The 20,980-nt window shown below is 40.7% G+C and overlaps 1 protein-coding gene across 1 annotated transcript in view; it reads right to left on the reverse strand.

Moving 5' to 3' along the window:
- The window catches only part of LOC132401336 (protein eyes shut homolog), a 1,222,700-nt gene that overhangs the window by 279,759 nt on the left and 921,961 nt on the right, over positions 1-20,980 (reverse strand). The window lies entirely within an intron of this gene.

Here is a 20,980-nt window from a genome sequence, read left to right on the forward strand (position 1 = left end):
CCAGCTGTGTGGTGAAAAAGGCACAACAGAGTCTCTTTCACCTCAGATGGTTCAGTAAATTTGGTATGGGCCCCCAAATCCAAAGAGCTTTCCACAGGGGCACAGTTGAGAGCATCCTGACTGGCTGCATCACTGCCTGGTATGGGAACTGTATCTCACTTAATCACAGGACTCTGCAGAGAGAGGTCCAGACAGCTGAGTGCATCTGTCGTGGTGAACCTCTCATGATTTAAGACATTTATAAAGACCCAAAAAAGCGCCCGTAGGATGATTGGGGGCCAGAGTTATCCCAACCACAATCTATTCCAGCTGCTACCATCCGAGAAATGGTACCAGAGCATAAAAGCCAGGACCAACAGGTGCCGGGACAGCTTCTTCCACCAGGTCATCAGAGTAATTAACCTACACTGATTTGAGTGCATTTCAATGTCACATTGACTGTTCTATTTATTATAAATTATTATGATTGCACATAACGTTAAGATTTTTACTCCTCATGTATATGAAGGATGTAAGAAATAAGGTCAATTCAATATCACGTACAAATGCCCTTTGATCTAAATACCCCAACTGCCCAGATTTTACACACAAGGAGCAAATTACATTAGCCATTAATGAACCAAACCAGCTCTCAGGTTGTGTGAAGAAACAGGAGCAGCTGCAGAAAACACAAGAAAACTCACACAGTCCATGACTGAGCCTGGGTCACCTGAGATGTGAGGCAGAAGCATTGCTTGCTGACCCACTTCTGCCGGAACTTTCTGAAGTTGTTTTGAAAAGGTAGGGGATGGACAACTTATGCTCTGGTATGATTCATACACCAATGCACCGTACATCTGCAAGACAGCCTAGATTGTGACCTGTCACATTGGCTACTGCCAATTTGACATCAGACGTTGCCATCCAACAAACCTTCTGTTCTTGCTGTCAGACTAGATATCCACTGTTGTTTGACTGCTTCTTTAATGTTGTTCCCTCAATAGATGCATCTGCATTGTCAAGATTCATGGATAGAGAGTAAGGATAAAAGTTACAAGCCAGACTTTGTCAGCCTTCAAGCCTTGTGATCTGGATAGGAAGTTTTCCAATTCTCTGTACACTTCATAAAGTGGAAAGCCCTCAGTGAACAGAAAACAATCTGTGGAAAGATGCTGAGATACCTCTCCTTCCTTAAGAAAACAAGTTCTCCTCAAACCCCAAAGGAAAGTAAAAAGTTCAACTTTAATTGGATTTTACAGTAAGTCCAAGTTACCTCTTTTTGCTTTAAAATTGTTTTAAAGTTTCCATTAAACTCTGGGTGTTCTGCCCCTCCTCCTGCCGCTTTAGTTGGTGCTTGCTACAAAACCTTCCTCTGACCCTGTAGCAGCAACAGTTTCAGGGGAATGAGAACAGAAGCTATGAATGCTAGTACACCAGAGATTTTCTCTGCAGGGGTCCTTACTTTAAATCATTCCAAACAATGAGACCAGAAGAGAGAGGTTTTCTGAGTACATTATTCGATCTCACCACAATTTGAAATGCATCAGGCAACAGTTTTGACTAAATCATTCAACTCTGAGAAATGATTATCTTGAAATTACAGACTTCTTGCAAAGGACTCTCACCCTCGTTTCACTCTGTCAGTACATGGTCATGTTTACAGCTTACTTCACATTGCAAAGATTCTCTTTAAGTTGAATGCCAGTCTTCCTGCCATGATGAAGGAAACCACATCTAATACTTCCACACTCCACCTCCCAATGCAAAATTGGATGAATACATGAATACACAACTTGTTATTAACATACATCAAAAATGCATGTGCTCTGATCTCCAAATGAGGGCTGAAGTATCAATAAAAATACTAGAAGGCTCATAGTTAATGTCATTAGAAACATAGAAAACACACAGCACAATACAGGCCCTTTGACCCACAATGCTGTGCCGAACATTTACTCATTTTAGATATTACCTAGGGTTACCCATAGCTCTCTATTTTTCAAAGCTCCATGTACCTGTGCAGGAGTCTCTTAAAAGACCCTATCGTATCCGCCTCCACCACCGTTGCCAGCAGCCCATTCCATGCACTCACCACTCTCTGCGTTAAAAAAAACATACCCCTGACAATTCCTCTGTACCTGCTTCCAAGCACCTTAAAACTGAACCTTCTCATCCCAGCCATTTCTGCCCTGGGAAAAAGCCTCTGACTATCCACATGATCAATGCCTGTCTTCATCTTATATATCTTTATCAGGTCACATCTCATCCTCTGTCACTCCAAGGAGAAAAGGGTGAGTTCACTCAACCTATTTTCATAAGACATGCTCTCCAATCCAGGCAAAATACTTGTAAATCTCCTCTGCACCCTTTCTATAGTTTCTGCATTCTTCCTACAGGGAGGTGACTGGAACTGAGCAGGGCCCTATATGGTTGTAACATTATTTCTTGGCTCTTAAACTCAATCCTATGGTTGATGAAGGCCAATGCACTGAAGGCCGACTTAACCACACAATCAACCTGCAGAGCAGCTTTGAGTGTCCTATGGACTCGGACACCAAGATCCTTATGACCCTCCACACTGCCAAGTGTCTTAGCATTAATACTATATTCTGCCATCATACTTGACCTACCAAGATGAACCACCTCACACTTATCTGGGTTGAACTCCATCTGCCACTTCTCAGCCCAGTTTTGCATCCTATCAATGTTCTGCTGTAAACCTTGACAGCTCTTCACACTATCCACAACACTCCCAACCTTTTTGTCATCAGCAAATTTACTAACCCATCCCTCCACTTCCTCATCCAGGTCATTTATAAAAATCATGAAGAGAAGGGGTTCCAGAACAGATCCCTGAGGCACACCACTGGTCACCAACCTCCATGTAGAATATGACCCATCTACAACCACTTGCCTTCTGTGGGCAAGCCAATTCTGGATCCAGAAAGTAAGATCCCCTTGGATCCCATACCTCCTTACATTCTCAATAAGCCTTGCATGGGGTACCTTATCAAATGCCTTGCTAAAATCCATATACACTGCATCTACTGCTCTACCTTCATCAATGTGTTTAGTCACACCCTCAAAAATTCAATCAGGCTTGTTAGGCATAACCTGCCTTTGACAAAGCCATGCTGACTGTTCCTAATCATATTATTCCTTTCCAAATGTTCATAAATCCTGCCTATCGGGACCTTTTCCATCAACTTACCAACCACTGAAGTAAGAATCACTCGTCTATAATTTCCTGGGCTATCTCTGCTCCCTTTCTTGAATAAGCGAACAACATCCGCAACTCTCCAATATTCTGGAACCTCTCCTGTCCCCATTGATGATGCAATGATCATCGCCAGAGGCTCGGCAATCTCCTCCCTCACCTCCCACATAGGCCCTTTCTAACTCTCCTAATTTCATTCTTAAGCTCCTTCCTGCTAGCCTTATAATCTTCTAGATCTTTATCATTACCTAGCTTTTTGAACCTTTTGTAAGCTTTTCTTCTTGACGAGATTTTCAGCAGCCTTTGTACACCACGGTTCCTGTACCCTACTATCCTTCCCCTGACTCATTGGAACGTAACTATGCAAAACACCACACAAATATCCTCTGAACATTTGCCACATTTCTCCATACATTTCTGTGAAAACATCTGTTCCCAGTTTATGCTTCTGAGTTCCTGCCTGATAGATTCATATTTCAAATTACTCCAGTTAAATGCTTTCCTAACTTATCTGTTTCTATCCTTCTCCAATGTTATGTTAAAAGAGATAGAATTGTGATCACTATTTCCAAAATGCTCTCCCATTGAGAGACCCGACACCTGACCAGGTTCATTTCCAAATACCAGATCAAGTACAGCCTCTCCTCTTGTAGGCTTATCTACATATTGTGTCAGGAAACCTTCCTGAACAGACCTAACAAACTCCACCCCATGTAAACCCCTTGTTCTTGGGAGATGCCAGTCAATATTTGGGGAATTAAAATGTCCTACAATGACAATCCTTTTATTATTACACCTTTCCATAATCTGTCTCCCTATCTGCTCCTCAATGTCCCTGTTACTATTGGGTGATCTATAAAAAAACTCCCAGTCGAGTTATTGACTTGTTGCTGTTCCTAACTGCCACCAACAGAGACTCAGTAGACAATCCCTCCATGACTTCCTCCTTTTCTGCAGCCATGGCACTATCTCTGATCAATAGTGCCACACCCCCACCTCTTTTGCCTCCCTACCTATCCTTTCTGAAACATCTAAAGCCTGGCACTTGAAGTAACCATTCCTGCCCCTGAGCCATCCAAGTCTCTGTAATGGCCACAATAGCATAGCTCCAAGTACTGATCCACACTCTAAGCTTTGTTCATGATGCTTCTTGCATTAAAATAGACACATCTCAATCTATCAGTCTGAGTGTATCCCTTCTCATTCACCTGCCTACCTCCCTCTCACACTGTCTCCAAACTTTCTCTATATGTGAGCCAATTGACCCTTCCTCCATCTCTTCAGTTTGATTCACAACCCCCAGCACTTCTAGCTTAAACGATTCCTAATAGCCTTACCAATCCTCCCTGCCAGGATCTTGGTTCGCCTCAGATTAAGTGCAACCCGTCCTTTTTGTACAGGTCACATTTGCTCCAAAAAAGGTCCCAATGATCCAGAAACTTTGAATCTCTGCCCCCGCTCCAATCCCTCAGCCAGGTATTTATCCTCCACCTCACTCTATTCTGATACTCACTGTCACGTGGCACAGGCAGTAATCCTGAGGTTACGACCTTTAAGGTCCTGCATCTCAGCTTCCTTCCTAACTCCATGTAGTCTGTTTCCAGGACCTCCTCCCTTTTCCTACCTATGTTGTTGGTACCAATGTGTACCACGAACTCTGGCTGTTCACCTTCCCACTTCAGGATATCATGGACGTGATCAGAAACATCCTGGACCCTGGCACCTGGGAGGAAATCTACCATCTGCATTTGTTTCGTGCATCCACAAAATCACCTATCTGATCCCCTAATTATAGAGTCCCCTGTTACTGCTGCTATCTTCTATTTCCTATCCTTCTGAGCCACAGGCTCAGACCTCGTGCCTTGTGCTTGACACCTTGTGCCAGAGGTGCAGCCACTGTTGCCTCCCCCAGGTAGGCTGTCCACCCCCCAGCAGTACTCAAACAGGAGTTCTTATTGTCAAGGGGGACAGCCACATGGGTGCTGTCTAGTGTCTGATTCCTGCCCTTCCCTCTCCTGACTGTCACCCACTTATCTGTCTCCCGAGGCCCCGGTGTGACTACCTGCCTATCACTCCTCTCTATCACCTTCTCACTTTCCCTGACCAGATGAATTCCTTTGAGCTGCATCTCCAGTTCCCTAACCCGATCCCTAAGGAGCTGTAGCTCGACACACCTAGTGCAGATGTGGCCGTCCAGGAGGCTGTGAGTCTCCCGGACTTCCCACATCTGACACCCCGTACAGAACACTGGCCTTACAGACATATTTCCTGTTTGTATTCCTTACAGGTAACTTACCTCACCTTAACCCATTATCGCTGAAGCCTGAATGAGCCAAAGCCGTACCACTGTGCCTCGGATCACTCTGTCGATGACGGCTCCTTTGATGACTGCTCCACTAAGTAGTGTCTCCCTTTTATGCCTGAACCTTCCCTGCTATCTAACTCACAACTGGTGCTCCAGCTATAGCCGCTGATAGGCCACGTACAAGACAATCCATGGATTGTCACTTTGTGGTGGTGGAGAAGCTTGTGTGTTCCTGAGCGCAATGACATTTGGAGCTATGCTCCTGGTAGGGTCACCCCTTGCGGTAAGGTTGAGGGTGAGGTCCCTGACAGACAACAATCCAACCAAGACCTCAACGGTGGAACAGGCAGATGAAGTTACTTCGATGGCTGTGAAGGTGATGAAGGCTGCAACAAATCCATCAGCTCCAATCATCATGGTTTCCATGCCATTGGAATCAGTTGGTTGATTTGTGAAGTATCGTGTGCTTCTTGGTGTGCAACATCAAACAAATAAATAAATAATCAAAAAATAATAAAATAATATAAATAATAACAAATAAATAAACAAACAAATACACGCACAGGCATCTTCACTCTGTGATAGATCAATGGAATGAAGACCATCATCCTTGACCTCGAGGGATGGTCACGACGACAAGAATTAGTAAAAGAATTAAAGAGAAGATAAGGAAATACATTCTGTGTCCTCTTTGCTAGGACAGGAGTGGAACTCGGTGTCATCTTCTGCTGCTGCAGGCCATTTACTTCAAGGTTCATTGAGTAAATGCTTTTCTGCATATCACTGATGTTACGCATGGTTACTTGAGTTATGATGTCTTCCTGTCAGCTTGAATCAGCTTGGCCGTTCTCCTCTGACCTCTCTTATTAACAAGGCATTTTCACTCCAAGAACTGCTACTCACTGGATATTTCTTTTGTTTTTATGCCATTCTCTGTAAACTCCAGGGACTGTTGTGCCTGAAAATCCCAGATCAGTAGTTACTGAGATAGTCAAACCACCCTGTCTGGCACTAACAAACATTCCATGGTCGAAGTCAGTTAGTTTACATTTCTTCCCCATTCTACTGTTTAATCTGAATACCAATTGAACGCCTTGACCATATCTGCATGCTTTACTACATGGAGTTGCTGCCACATGTTTGGTTGATTAGACAACAGCATGAATGAGCAGGTGTACTGGTGTACCTAACAAGCAGCCACTGAATGTAGTTTATCTTTTGTAATAAGACCAAAAGGCCATAAGACGAAGTAGCAGAAGTTGGCCATTCGGCCCATCGAGTCTGCTCCGCTATTTCATCATGAGCTGATCCAATCTGCCCTTTAGTCCGATTCCCTCGCCTTCTCACCATAACCTTTGATACCCTGACTACTCAGATACCTATCAATCTCTGCCTTAAATACACACAATGACTTGACCTCCACTGCCGCCTGTGGCAACAAATTCCATAGATTCACCACCCTCTGGCTAAAAATTTTTTTTGCATCTCTGTTCTGAATGGGTGCCCTGCAATCCTCAAGTCATACCCTCTTGTACTAGACTCCCCCACCATGGGAACCAACTTTACCACATCCACAATAGGTTACTATCATCAGGAAAACAGTGCAAAAAACAACAGTGCAAGCAGATTCAAAGGTAACTTTCCAAAGAGAATTGGATTTCTAGATAGGGGAAAACCTTGATGCACCCCAGGGAACAGAAATAGGGTGGCATTCATTACTGAGCCAAAGAGTGGGACTCGGCACAGCATATTGAATTGTCTTTTTCTGCAGTGCATCAAAGATTAGATCAGGTTTGGTTGTTTGATTCAGTGCTACTTGACTGATGATTCACCATGACCTGAATAAAATGCAATCAATGCTATTTCTGTGTTATTTTACAACACACCAAAAGATTGAGCAGGCACTTCCAGCCCTTATCTTACTTGAGCACTTCAGGTACACATCAAGTTGCATAATTCCCTGTGCAGCAACCTTTTTTGGAGAACTGAGTGAAAATTAGAACAAGTCACCATTTTCAACAGTTACAGGACAAATGGGCACCTCAAACAGGTAGGAACTTTTCAAAGGTACTGCACTGATTCCCCCATTAAGCTCAGTCCCTTATATTTTAGCTCCCTCCCCCAAAGTAGCATCACACTGCCAACCCTGTCCCCAACCCCACAGCCCTAATGACCCCTGTCAGCCCTGGTCCTAACTGCTTATCTTTGAACCACTCACCATTGAGTACATTTATATGCAGCACTACTATAAAAAAGCAGCATCCATCAAGTGCCCTCATCATCCAGGTCATGTCTTCTTCTTGACCCCACCATTGGGCAGATCCACACCCACCAGGTTCAGAAACAGTTATTACCCTGAAACCATCAGGCTCCTGGAGGGACATGCATACTTCACCACTGCCCTGAACTATTTCTACAACGTACATACTAATTTTCAAGGACTCTTTACAGTTCATGTTCTCAGTTTTTTGTATTTGCACACAGGTTGGTTGTCAGCTTTATTTATATATAGTTTTTATATTTATATTGGATTTCTCCCTCCCCCCTCATAATTGCCTGGAAGAAAATAAATCTCAAGGTAGTCTGTAGTAACATATACTGTATGTATATAGATGATAAATTTACTTTGTTCTAGCCTCAATTAGCATAGCAATCCTTCAGTTTTCTGTATTTTCACCCCTAAAGTTCAAAGTAAAATTTATTACACATGTCACCACATAAAACCCTGAGATTCTTTTTCCTGCAGGCATACTCAACAAATCTATGGAACAGTAACTGTAAGCAGGATTAATGAAAGAGCAAGGGCATAGAAGACAACAAACTGTTGAAGTGCAAGTGGAAATAAATATCAATAAATAACAAGAGCATGAAATAATAAGATAAAGAGTCCTTAAAATGAGATTATTGTTTGTGAGAATATCTCAATAGATGAGTGTAATTATCCTCCTTTGTTCAGAGCCTGATGATTGACGGGTAGTAACCGTTCTTGAACCTGGCGGTGTGAGTCCTGAGGCCCTTGTACCTTCCACCTGGTGGCGACAGCGAGATCATCGTGGCATAATGTGGCTATATTGACTTCAGCCCAGCATTGTTAAAGGATTGTTGTCACCTATTGTCCTCTGGAAACTTCCACATGTTCAAAATAAATTTACTGTCAAAGTACACCTACAGTATGCTACCATATACTACCTTTTCTTGCAGGCATTTACAGGGGAAAAAGAAATGCAATATAATTTGCATGCACCTGAACACTGAAACTAATAAAAAAATAAAATGAACTGGCAACTCGTGGTCCAATTTTAAAGCCTATTTCACTTGGTTGAGTCCCAAACATTTTGAATTGCTTTGGGAGAGAAGTGTATTGAAAATACATCATGTCAGATGAAACTCTTCTTTCAGTAAAGAAAAATGTTTTATTTCTAATATAATTCAAGATACCAGATTAACAAGTAGAAAGTATGTAGTACATGAAGTTTGAGTTACAGCATACCAGCGATCAAATTGGGAAAGTGCTTGATTTTCAAATTCGAGCTCAGCTTCTAGAGAGGCAATAGATTTCACAGGAGAGAAATTACATGAAATAAATATTGCATCCAGTCATTAATGAGACTAATAAACATTATGATTATTATTAGCTCAATATATACATTAAATGTATGGAAGAATTTGCCTAAAGTTAGCTTTCCATAGCACAGTTTTGTTTATTGTATAAATGATCTTTCACACTAATTACTATTCAATTGCTGACTTCAATAATAAACAATGAATAGTATGAGAGGTGTAGATGCCTACAACTGTGTAGCAAGAGTTTTTTAAAAGAAGTCCATCATTGTTTTCTGTGTCCCAATATATCTGATCTTACACTATAATTAAATCTGCATGGATCTTACTGAGCAAAGACAGGTCTTCCACAGTGCTTTATAAATGAAGTTCTTCTGAAACAGTCACTTTGGTAATGATTTTGTAGTTATCTCCCGGAAAAAGCCACGCGATAACCGTCAGTTGATCTGTTTCAATCATATTGACTGAGGAATGAATACTTTGCAGAACTCCCCTGCTCTTCTTTGATTAATGATACCAATCTTTTGTATATGCCAAAAAGATAATGAATGTTGCATTTTAACATCCCATCTGCAACGTTGCTGCACTCCTTCAGTTGTGCAGGAGGACTGTGCACAGTTCCCTGGAGTGGGACTACAATCACCTTACAAAGACATTAGATTGCTTCAAGTTTCAGCTTCATTTATTTATGATGTGTACATTGAAACATATAGTGAAATGCATCCTTTGGGTTAACAACCAAAGCGACCTATGGATATGCTGGGGTCTGCCCAAAAATGCTGCCGCACTTTCTGGTGCCAACATGGCATACTCATCATGTTTGTAAAACACAGAATCCACAACAGCAATATAAAAACTACAGCAAAGCTAGCCCCTTACCGCTCTCCCACCAATTCATTCTCTCTCTCTCTCTCTCTCTCTCTCTCTCTCTCACTCACTCACTCACTGGGACTTTGACTTCCATAGATTTCTCACAAGAAGCCTTGCCTCATAACACACACAAAATGCTGGACAAACTCAACAGGTCAGGCAGCATCTATGGAGGAGATTAAAAATTTGATGTTTCAGGCAGAGCCCCTTCATCCATTGATGCTGCCTGACCTGCGGATCTCCACCAACATTTTACGTTCAGCTGCATTTTGCTCAATCTTTGAAGTGGCCAAGCAAATATGGTTGCTTCCGTGGGTGTACTCTTTGAGAAGACTGTTCACAAGCTGTAAATGGAATGACAGTAAATTATGCTACTTCTCTGAAATTTGTCAAACAACAGGAGGGCTCAGTGAGCTACCTTGCAGCTGAAACTGACAAATTGACTGAATACATCAGCAGAGGAAAGAGATAACAAATTACAGCATTATGTCTGCAGCCTACAGCAGAATGCTGATTGGAAGAATTACTTCTCTAAGTTATTTTCCTCCCCTTAAATGAATCTAAAGGATCCTAATATGCCTGAGCCCATACATCTTCCCACCCACTCCATAACATGCCCATCTTAAACAGCTCAAATCTGTTTGAAATAATTTCTTTACACTGAATCTCTGTGACCATCTTCATTCTGAGATTGGTGAATCTGTAGAATCTTTGAAGGTAGATCTCCTTTTTAAATGTGGAGACTGCATGTCTGAATATATTTAAGGAGGAATGTGTAGTACCAGAGGGTGTGGGAAGAGAACAAGAATATGACATTAAGATACACGATCAACCATGATCTCGTTGTATGGCGGAGAAGGCTTGAAAGACCAATAGACCCATCTTAACTCTTTGTTTGCCCTGGTTTATGCTCAGTGAACTGTAAGTGCAAAATTAATATTTATGTGGTAGTCTCATCATGTTTTCAAAAGGTGTTTGTGCTCTGCGAGAAGTTTTTAAAAAACTCTGGCTTTTTAAACTCTTTGGAACTGCTCAGCAGTTTAAAAAGTAAGGCAAGATATCAGTACCAGAGTAATTTTCTAGACCTCTAAGGAAAAGACACTTTGGCCTGCAGAGGCCCTGAAAGACAATTGCTGCTCTACCAATTCACAGGCCATTCTAATTCAAATAAAGTAGCTCACAGAGTATAATACTGGAGTTAAACAGTTTCATAAGCATATTCCCTTCAGCTCAGATACTAATAGCTATACCAAGTCAAATTTTTAAAAAAATGGTGGAACTCAGAACAGGACTGTGCACGAGAGCCATACCTTCCCCCACCCCCGCCACCCGCCGGGCTGTATGCACAGTCCACTGTTGTTCAATCTGCTGAACCACAAATGTGCAGCAATACACAGCTTGAATCACGTTATCAAGTTCGCCGATGACATGACTGTGGTGGGTCTCATCAGCAAGAACGACAAATCAGCTTACAGAGAGGACATGCAGCAACTAACGGACTGGTGCAGTGCCAACAACCTGTCTCTGAATGTGAACAAAACAAAAGAGATGGTTGTTGACTTCAAGAGAGCACGAGGGACAACTCTCTGCTGAACATTGATGGCTCCTCAGTAGAGATCATTAAGAGCACCAAGTTTCCTGGTGTTCACTTGGCGGAGAATCTCACCTGGTCCCTCAGCATCAGCTCCATAGCCAAGAAAGCCCAGCAGAATCTTGACTTTCTGCGAAGGCTGATAAAAATCCCTCTCCCACCCCACCCCCCATCCTCATTAATTCAACGGAGGTTGTATTGAGAGCGTCCTGAGGAGCTGCATCACTACCTGGTTCTGAAATTGCACCGTCTCGGATCTCAAGACTCTGCAGCAGACAGTGAGGTCAGCTGAGAAGATCATCAGGGTCTCTCTTCCCGCCATTACAGACATTTACACCACATGTTGTACCCGCAAAGCTAAACAGCATTGCGAAGGACCCCACACACCCCTCATACAATTTCTTCTCCCTCCTGCCATCTGGCAAAAGGTACCGAAGCATTTGGGCTCTCACAACTGTGCAACAGTTTCTTCCCCCAAGCTATCAGACTCCTCAATACCCAGAGTCTAGTCTGACATCAACATCATTTATTATTATATTGAAATTTGTCCTCTACTGTGCCTATTGTCTGGCTTAGTAATTATTTATTAATTAATTAATTAATTACTGTACTGCCCTGCACTGCTTTGTGCACTTTATGTAGTCCTGTGCAGGACTACATGTAGTCTACTGTAGCTTTTGTGTTATTCTACGTAGCTTAGTGTAGCCTTGAGTTGTCTCACATAGTCTAGTGTAGTTTTGTGCTGTTTCATGTAGCACCAGGGCCCTGGAGGAACGTTGTTTCGTTTTTACTGTGTACTGTACCAGCACTTTATGGTCAAAATGACAATAAAGAGCAACATGACTTAATTTGAAATATTACCTTAAAATTAGAGTCAAGTTGTTTAGGGCTATTATCTTGAAGCATTTCTTCACCTAAAAACTATTGGAAATCTGCAATATTGTTACACAATACTGCTCAGGCTTATCATCAATGGATTTTTCAAAATGGAGGTGAATGGATCGTTCTGTTAAGAAAAGAGCAACAAGGCTTGTTGATATGGATTAGTTGGGATTAAAATACAAATCAGCCATGATCCAATTGCATATTTAGAGGATCTCATGGCTTTCTACTAACCTGTGTTTAATGTTTCTAAATAACTTAATTAAAACATTACACAATGACTTGTGGTTTAGAACTGTAACTGTACAAATTAGGGGCTGCATGTTGAATACCTCAATGTAGCATTAAGCTTTGCCAGAACCATTTTAGCTCGGCCTGGCTGAAAATGAATTGCTTTATTAATCTTCAAATGACAAGAACATCATTTTCTTTCCACACATAGTTGATAGAAGATTGATTCCAGCCAAATATTTATTTGTGGAACTCTTGGATGATGCCAATCTGACATGCCAGTCCTCTAGTTTTGGGGTTAGCACTACCCTGCTAGAATTTACTTGTCGAAATTATAATGGTTAATCACAAGTTACTCAATTAATGCAAGGATAACTATATTCTTTTATTCAGCTCTTAGATGACCTTGGTTGTTGATATTGCATGAATTATTAAATGTTTATACTAGGTAGGTCATTCAGGAAAGTGCTAAGCATAAAGAAGTTGGCAGGAAAAACCTTTGCAAACACTACCCACCCTGCAAAGTTCCTTTTCTAAAAGCTCCCTTCTGGGAAACGCTATAGAGATTTAAAGCAAAAACTTAATGCTGTCTTTAAAGTTCCTTTCCCAGGCAGATCTGATCAACCATTCTAATTAGTCACCCCTCCCTATTACTCCTGTCATTGCACTGCAACTACTTTAAACCATTTATATTGTAAATACATGCTGGTATTTGTATATTTATGCACATTTTATCCATATCCATACTTCAAACTCTATTTTTTATATAATTCTTTGTAATTGTTGAATGTTGTATTCTGCCTTTCACCGTGTCCTGACCAACACACACAGCAAATTCCAAATACAGGTAAATGTAAATGGTAAATAAAGTTGATCCTTGATTCAGGATAGGAACATTGTGGAGGATCCTTGCAGGTGTCAAGTCTAACCTGGTGCAAGCAAAATCCTCATGACCAATTCAGCCAAGGCAAAACCATTACTCAAAACTACCAGTAGATCATATCTCCAATAATCTCAAAAGGTGAATTCTCACCTGTCTGGTAAATAACTTTAGAGGCCACTTTATAAGGTATGCCTGTCGAACTGCTCAATAATGTGAATATCTTATTGGCCAGCCACGTGGCAGCAATTCTATGCATGAAAGCATGAAGACATGGTCAAGAGGTTCAACTGTTGTTCAGATCAAACATCAGAATGGGGAGGAAATGTGATCTAAGTAACTTTGCCCCTGGAATAATTATTGGTGCCAGATGGGGTGGTTTGAGTATCACAGAAAATGCTGACCTCTTGGAATTTTCAAAAACAACAGTCACTAGAGTTTACAGAGAATGGTGAAAAAACAAATAAACAAAAAAAAAAATCCAATGAGCAGCAGTGCTGTTGGTGAGAACGCCTTATGAATGAGAGGGGTCAGAAGAGAATGGCCAGACTAGTTACAACCATGGTGTGCAGAACAGCATTTCCGAATGCACAAAACATTGACCCTTGAAGTGAATGGACTACAGCAGCAGGAGATCATAAATATTCATAACTTTATTAGATAGCTAATAAGTTAGACACTGAGTGCATGCATTTTGCAGTTATGAACGTGAACAAAGTTGAATGCAGCAATTCCAGTCCTCCACATACTGCCTGGCTCTGAACAACAGATGGGCCTGATGTGGTATACCTGTTTAGAGAATGGTCAGTGCACTTCAAATATCACTTGAAAAATCAAAAGTCCCAGAGGTGCTCGAAATATGAAACAGTAACAGAAAATGCTGAACACCTTCATTTGGTAATCCAGCATCCATGGTGAAAATCAGTAATAATCTCTCAGCTCATAATCCTTGAGAATTCTGAGTTAGCCCCAAAATTCTCAAAGATTCATTGGTGGCAACAAAGCGAGAACAGAAACAAATTCTTCCTTTCAAATGCCTGAGAAAATGAACCTGAAAGCTTATTGGTAACTTACCAGGAATGTAACAGTTCAAAATGTGAAGAATTAAGAAACCAATGGGCAATAAAGGACCAAACAGGACATTAAGAATCGTTCCTCACTAAGACAGTCAGAGCATCACACGATATTACCCTCTGAGCACATGGAACCAGCCCTATGCTGTTTTTTTTTCTTTCCAAAGATGCAGTTTCATTCACCAAATGTTTCCACCATTTTCTGTCTCCAAGACTTGGGCCTCTGTAATTTCTGCAACTGCATTCCCGACCTCATCCTCAGAAGACCACAGTCAGTATGAGTTGGTTGGAAGCATCTTCTCCCTGACCATCAACACAGGTGCATCTTGGGCTGCATGCACAGCCTCCCTCTCTATATATCTACCTACTTCATATGAGAATCACTGATGATTCCACTGTATTTCCAAGAATGTAATGGAGGAATGGAGTCAGGCTAACTCCTTTTGACATCAATGGATCTGGGGTTGAGAGGGCGACAGCTTTAATTTCCTCAGCATTCACATCACTGAGGATCTCACGTGGTCTGTACATACCAGCTAAGTGGTGAGAAAAGCACAACAGCGCCTATTTCACCTCAGACGATTGAAGAAGTTTGGATGGGCCCCCAAATTCTAAGAACTTTCTATAGGGGCACAATTGAGAGCATCCTGACTGGCTGCTTTTGGGAATTGAACTTCCCTTAATTGCAGGACTCTGCAGACAGTGGTGTGGGCTGCACAGCACATCTGTAGTTGTGAACTTCCCACTCTGCAGGACATTTACAAAGACAGGTGTGTAAAAAGGGCCCGAATGATCATTGGGGACCCAAGTCACCCCAACCAAAAACTGTTCCAGCTGTTAGTCAGGACCAACAGGCTCCAGGACAGCTTTTCCCACCAGACCATGTGGCTGATTAATTCATGCTGATACCATTGTATTTCTATGTTATTTTGACTGTCCTGTTGTAGATACTATTTATTATAAATTACTATAAATTGCACATTTAGACAGAAATGTAATGTAAAGATTTTTACTCCTCATGTATATGAAGGATGTAAGGAATAAAGTCAATTCAATCATGTATGGAGACAATGGAGAAGTGTGATGGGTCAGCTTAAGCTTGATGACAGTAAGCTCAAGTCAGGTGAACATACAGTACATTAGTCCTCATTGAGGAAAGCAGCTTCCATATTATGCCACTTGTTTTGTACCAACATTTTGACAACTTTATTCCAAGTGTTCCATGCATTCAGTTAAAGATTCAATTTTGTCTTTTTACTATTCCCTGACAAATTTCCGTTACCATAGACAAGATGTTCTGCAGATGCTGGGAACCTTGAGCAACACTCACAAAATGCTGAAGGAACTCAGAAGGTCAAGCAGCATCTATGTGGGGCAATAAACAATTAACAATTCAGGCTGAGAACCTTCAGCAGAGCTGGTTATCATCTATTTTGCTACCTCTTATCACCACTTTCTTTAACTTGTTAATGTTATCTCACCTGTATCCTACCCCATCACTGATGAATTTTAATACGTAATTGCTGCCCTATTTGTGTGATTTACTCAGATCATAGCCTGGCTTGATCTTATTACTCCCCCATTCCCCAGTACTTGCAGCAGTCTGACAAATTAAAATGCTCATCTGAGAAACGGAATATATTCATCTCCATGATCTCATTGATTGAATGCCAAACTGCGTGCCATCTTTGACAATGCATAAATAGAATCTTTCTCTTGATGTAAACACAATAGTACTATTGAAAGAGCAGGAGATATCCCAGTGACCTAGTGAATACCTATCCATCAACCAGCATTACTAAAATAGATTACCTGGTAATCAGTACTGTGCTATTTGTAAGATATTGCTGTAATAACATTTTATGCATTGTACCACTGACCGTACTTCAAAAGGAACCTCATTCACTCTGTTGCTTTGAGATGGGCTGAGCTCTTGAAAGACATTCGATAAAACTGTTATCTTTTCTAATATCCACAGTGTAAATGAAATGAATCATGAGCAAGAGCAGACTTCAATGATGCAAGCTGCTCCACATTTCTCTACCAACCTCTTTCAAAAACACATCACTCCCAGCTTTCCTTCTTGCTCCATTACTCATCTCAGTCTTTGTTCATTGGTAACAAGCTGAGAGTTAACAGAATGGTGCAAGCAATGAAGGAGTCAAACTAGGTGAAGAGATAGGATAGACTCGGGTCTCTGTCATATATATCATCTCTCATGTTACTTCACATAGTAATTAGTACCTTAAATGCAGTAAAATATTTATAGAGACACATGTTGTCATTGTGTGATAATTTGGAACCTACTGTGCTCAGTGACTTTATGGTATTGGTCATCTGTTGCTGTAGCCCACCAGTTCAAGGTCCGGCATGTCGTGTATGTATTCAGATCTGCCTTTCTACACACTGCTGATAAAGCGTGGTATTTGAATTACAGTTACCTTCCTGTAAGCTTGGCCATTCTGCTCAGACCTCACTCATTAACGAGGCGTTTTTGCCCGCAGAACTTCCGCTCGATGGATGCTTTTTTAAAACTTTTGTACTATTTTATAAGTTCTAGAGACTGTCCTACATGAAAATCCCAGGAATTCAGTAGTGTCTGAGATACTCAAACACCTCCCCCCCCCACCCCCGTCTGGCACCAATGGTCAAAATCACTTAGATCATATATCTTCCCCATTCTGATGTCTGGTCTGAGTCACAATTGAACCTCTTGATCATGTCTGCATGCTTTTATGCCAGAATTACTGTCACATGTCGTCTGATTAGATACTTGCATTAATGAGCAGGTGTACGTAATAAAGTGGCAACTGAGTGTATATTCCAATACTAATCATAACCAGTTCATTGTGTCCTGATGAAGGGACATGGCCCAAAACATTAACTGTTTATTTCTCTCCCTAGATGCTGCCTGATCTATTGAATTCTCTCAGCATTTTGTGTGTGATGCTCCAAATTTCCATCATTTTCAGAAACTCATCTGTCTCAAACTGACAGGGTTAGGTGGGTCTGCCTGAAAAGGAAATTTTTATGGCTAATAAAATTATCTTCCGCATGGAATGAACTGTTCTGGACTTCAGATTTGCTTGACCAGATAAACCATTTCTGTTTTTTATTGCAGTTAATTGAAAGGACAATTATCTACTGTACTTTAGTTTAATAACTAGTAGTGCTGCTCAGAGTAACTGCCAACTATTGCACATTAGTTCTGGCTCATCACAAGAAAGCAGATATGATATAATTATAAATATTTCTACTCATTATTTGCCTATATCAGAGTCAATTATACAGACAATGGTGTCTAATGAAAGTTTGAAGCAATTGCACATCACTAAATGATTAAAATCATATTGCTTTGCCTTGCTCAGAGTCTTACAACCCCCTTTGGATTAACTGCATTATTATTTTTAAAGAGTAAGTGAGGTATTTGTATAAACCACACTCTATTGCATATTAAATGATGCATTATTTCTGTGTTGTCTACAGTGAAAACTAGTTAGTCTGTCAAAAAGCATTATCATGTGACTATGAAATTCATATTCATCTCAAGAGCACAAAGAGACTCAAACTGGACATAAAACTCAATGCACTGTGACAATATTTTAACAGCTTCAGCATTAGGACACTGGATAAAATGGGCTATAATAAAACTCCAACTCTCTGGGCACATTCTCGTGTCCAGAGACTTAACCCTTTCCGTTCTGGGTGGAAAACTTTTGACAAAAGTGAATAGTGCTCCTTTCACAGTCCGAGTTTGCAAAAAACATCTCAGTTTATCTAGCTGTTGAATCCAAGTTGTTGGTTTTCTTTTTTTTAGTTTAAAAATAGGAGAGAGGAAGACCAGGTGAAAATAATTAAATCAGCAAAAGGAGTATGACAAATCTCATCAAAAACAGAAACACCAACACAGTGAAAGTTAAAGAACAATTTATAAGCCAGAAAAACTGGAAGAGAGAAAGAATAGTACAAATGGTTAGAAATACCTCTATTTCCTTCATGGAAATATAGCTTTCATTGAAGTATCATAGGATTTACATACCTTAAATTATTGAGGAAAGTTTTATTCTTCTCTACTTTTGAGAAAACTACTTGCTACTATAGAAGTGAGATCCTCATCTGTTTACAACGGTTCCAGTTTTTCACCACTTTGGCACCAACATCAATGTCACACATCTTTTGACTTTGTTAGTACAAGATTCAATGGCCAAAACTGTTCAATAGCCTCTTTAAAACATGTTTTTACTTAATTCTAAAAACACCCAGGAAACATAATTTCTTCAGTATGCAATTCTACTGAGGAGAGAGATGGGATACTTTTTTGGTATGATGGAGTTAACACTACAATCATCTTCATTACTGCAACTGCATTGATGTACTATGCTGTGAATACAGTGGAAAGACTGTGCAAGTGTACATCAGTAAACCAAAAGGAAAACATTGCAAAGTGGGCTACATTCCCAATGGATCTAAATCTTTAAGATGTTTTCTCTTGTAGAAAATTCTAGAACTTGGGGTCACTGTTAAAAAAATTAAGATCAGCTATTAGGACAGAGATAAAATAATTTTACTTATCTCCAGATGGTAGCAAGTTATTTTAAATTATTTCCTAATGTCATCGAGTATTTAAGATGGAGGCCAATAGGTAAGCAAAGGGTTGAAAAGTTGCTGGCACATAGACAGGAATATGGAATTGAGGTGACAATCTAATCAGTTATGATATTTTTGAAATGTAGGACAGACTTGAGGGACTGAGTAGCTTACTCTGGTTCCTATATTTTATGCATGTCATTCATCTTTATTTTTAAAATAACATTTGTGCAGACACAGCACAACAATTAAGACTTTGATAAACATCAATAGATGCACAGTGGAGCGTATCCTGACTGCATTCCAATCTGGTATGGCAACAACAGCACTCAAGGATGGAAAAGCGTAAGAAAAATGATGGATACAACCCAGTTCTTCTGAGGAAAAAGTCCTCCCCACTATTGAGCACACCTGCAAAGAGTGCTGTCACAAGAATGCAGCATCAATCAGTAAGGATCCCCACCATTCAGGCTATGTTCCCTTCTTGTTGCTACCATTGGGAAGGTGATACAGTAACCTTAGGTCCCATGCCACCAGGTTCAGGCACAGTTATTGTCTTTCAACCACTGAGCTCCTGAACCAGCATGGACAAGTTCACTCACCACAACACTGAGCTGATCAGTGAACACAACCAGTTTCAAGCACTCCACAACTCACGTACTCAGTATTATTTACTTTATTATTATTATTTGTATTTGCAAAGTTTGTCTTCTTTTGCACAATAATTGCTTGAAGTATTTGTATGCAGTTTTGTTTTATTAATTCTATCGTATTTCCTTGTTCTACTATGAATGCCTGCAAGAAAATGAATCTCAGGGTAGTATTCATTGATGTATATGTACTCTGCTAATAAACTTACTTTGAACTATTGAACTTTGACTTTTGGGAAGGAGCCAGAGGCGGTCCTCACAGAAGACTTCAAGGTAAGAAGTATTGTAGGAAAGGTATACAAACTCAGGACCTGAATCAACACATGGAATAATACTGTAGCCATTAGTGAGACTTGGTTGAAGGAGGGGCAGAACTGGCAGATCAATATTACGGTGTTCCGTGATTTTAGGTGTGATGGGGTGGGGTGGGAACGAGTCATTATTAGTCAGGAAAAATATCACAGCAATGCCTAGTTGGGACTGGCTGGATAACTTGTCTAGTGAGACATTAGGGGTGGAACATTAGAAGTGTATGATCATGTTAATATGGCTATATTGTAGACCACAACTGTCCATGGGATTCAGAGGAACAAACCTGTAGAGAGATCACAGACTGTTGAAAGAAACATAAGGTTGTGATAGTAGGTGATTTTAAGTTTCCACATATTGACTGGGATTCCCATACTGTAAAAGGACTAGATGGGATAGAGTCTGTCAAATGTGTTCAGAAAATAGAAGTCCCAAGGAGAGAGTGTGCAATACTTGGTCTGCTATTAGGGATAGAAAAAGGACAGGTAACAGGAATTTGAGTAGGGGAACACCTTGCATCTAATGATCATAATGCAATTAGTTTCAAAGTAAATATGCAAAATGATAGGTCTGGTCTGCAGGTTAAGATTGGAGAAAGACCAGTTTTGATGGAATTAGAAAGGATCTGGCAAAGGTGGACTGGGACAAGCTGCTTTCTGGAAAAGATATATGTGGTAAGTGGGAAGTGTAGAAAAGCAAAATTTTGAGTGTACAAAGCTTGTATGTGCCTGTCAGTATAGAATGTAAAGGAAACAGGTTTAGGGGACCTTGGTCTTCTAGAGATATTGAGGCCAAGCTTCAGAAAATAAAGGATATGCATAGGAGGTATAGGCAGATAGGAACAA

Source organism: Hypanus sabinus, chromosome 10 (assembly GCF_030144855.1).
Source record: "Hypanus sabinus isolate sHypSab1 chromosome 10, sHypSab1.hap1, whole genome shotgun sequence".
NCBI lineage: Eukaryota > Metazoa > Chordata > Chondrichthyes > Myliobatiformes > Dasyatidae > Hypanus > Hypanus sabinus.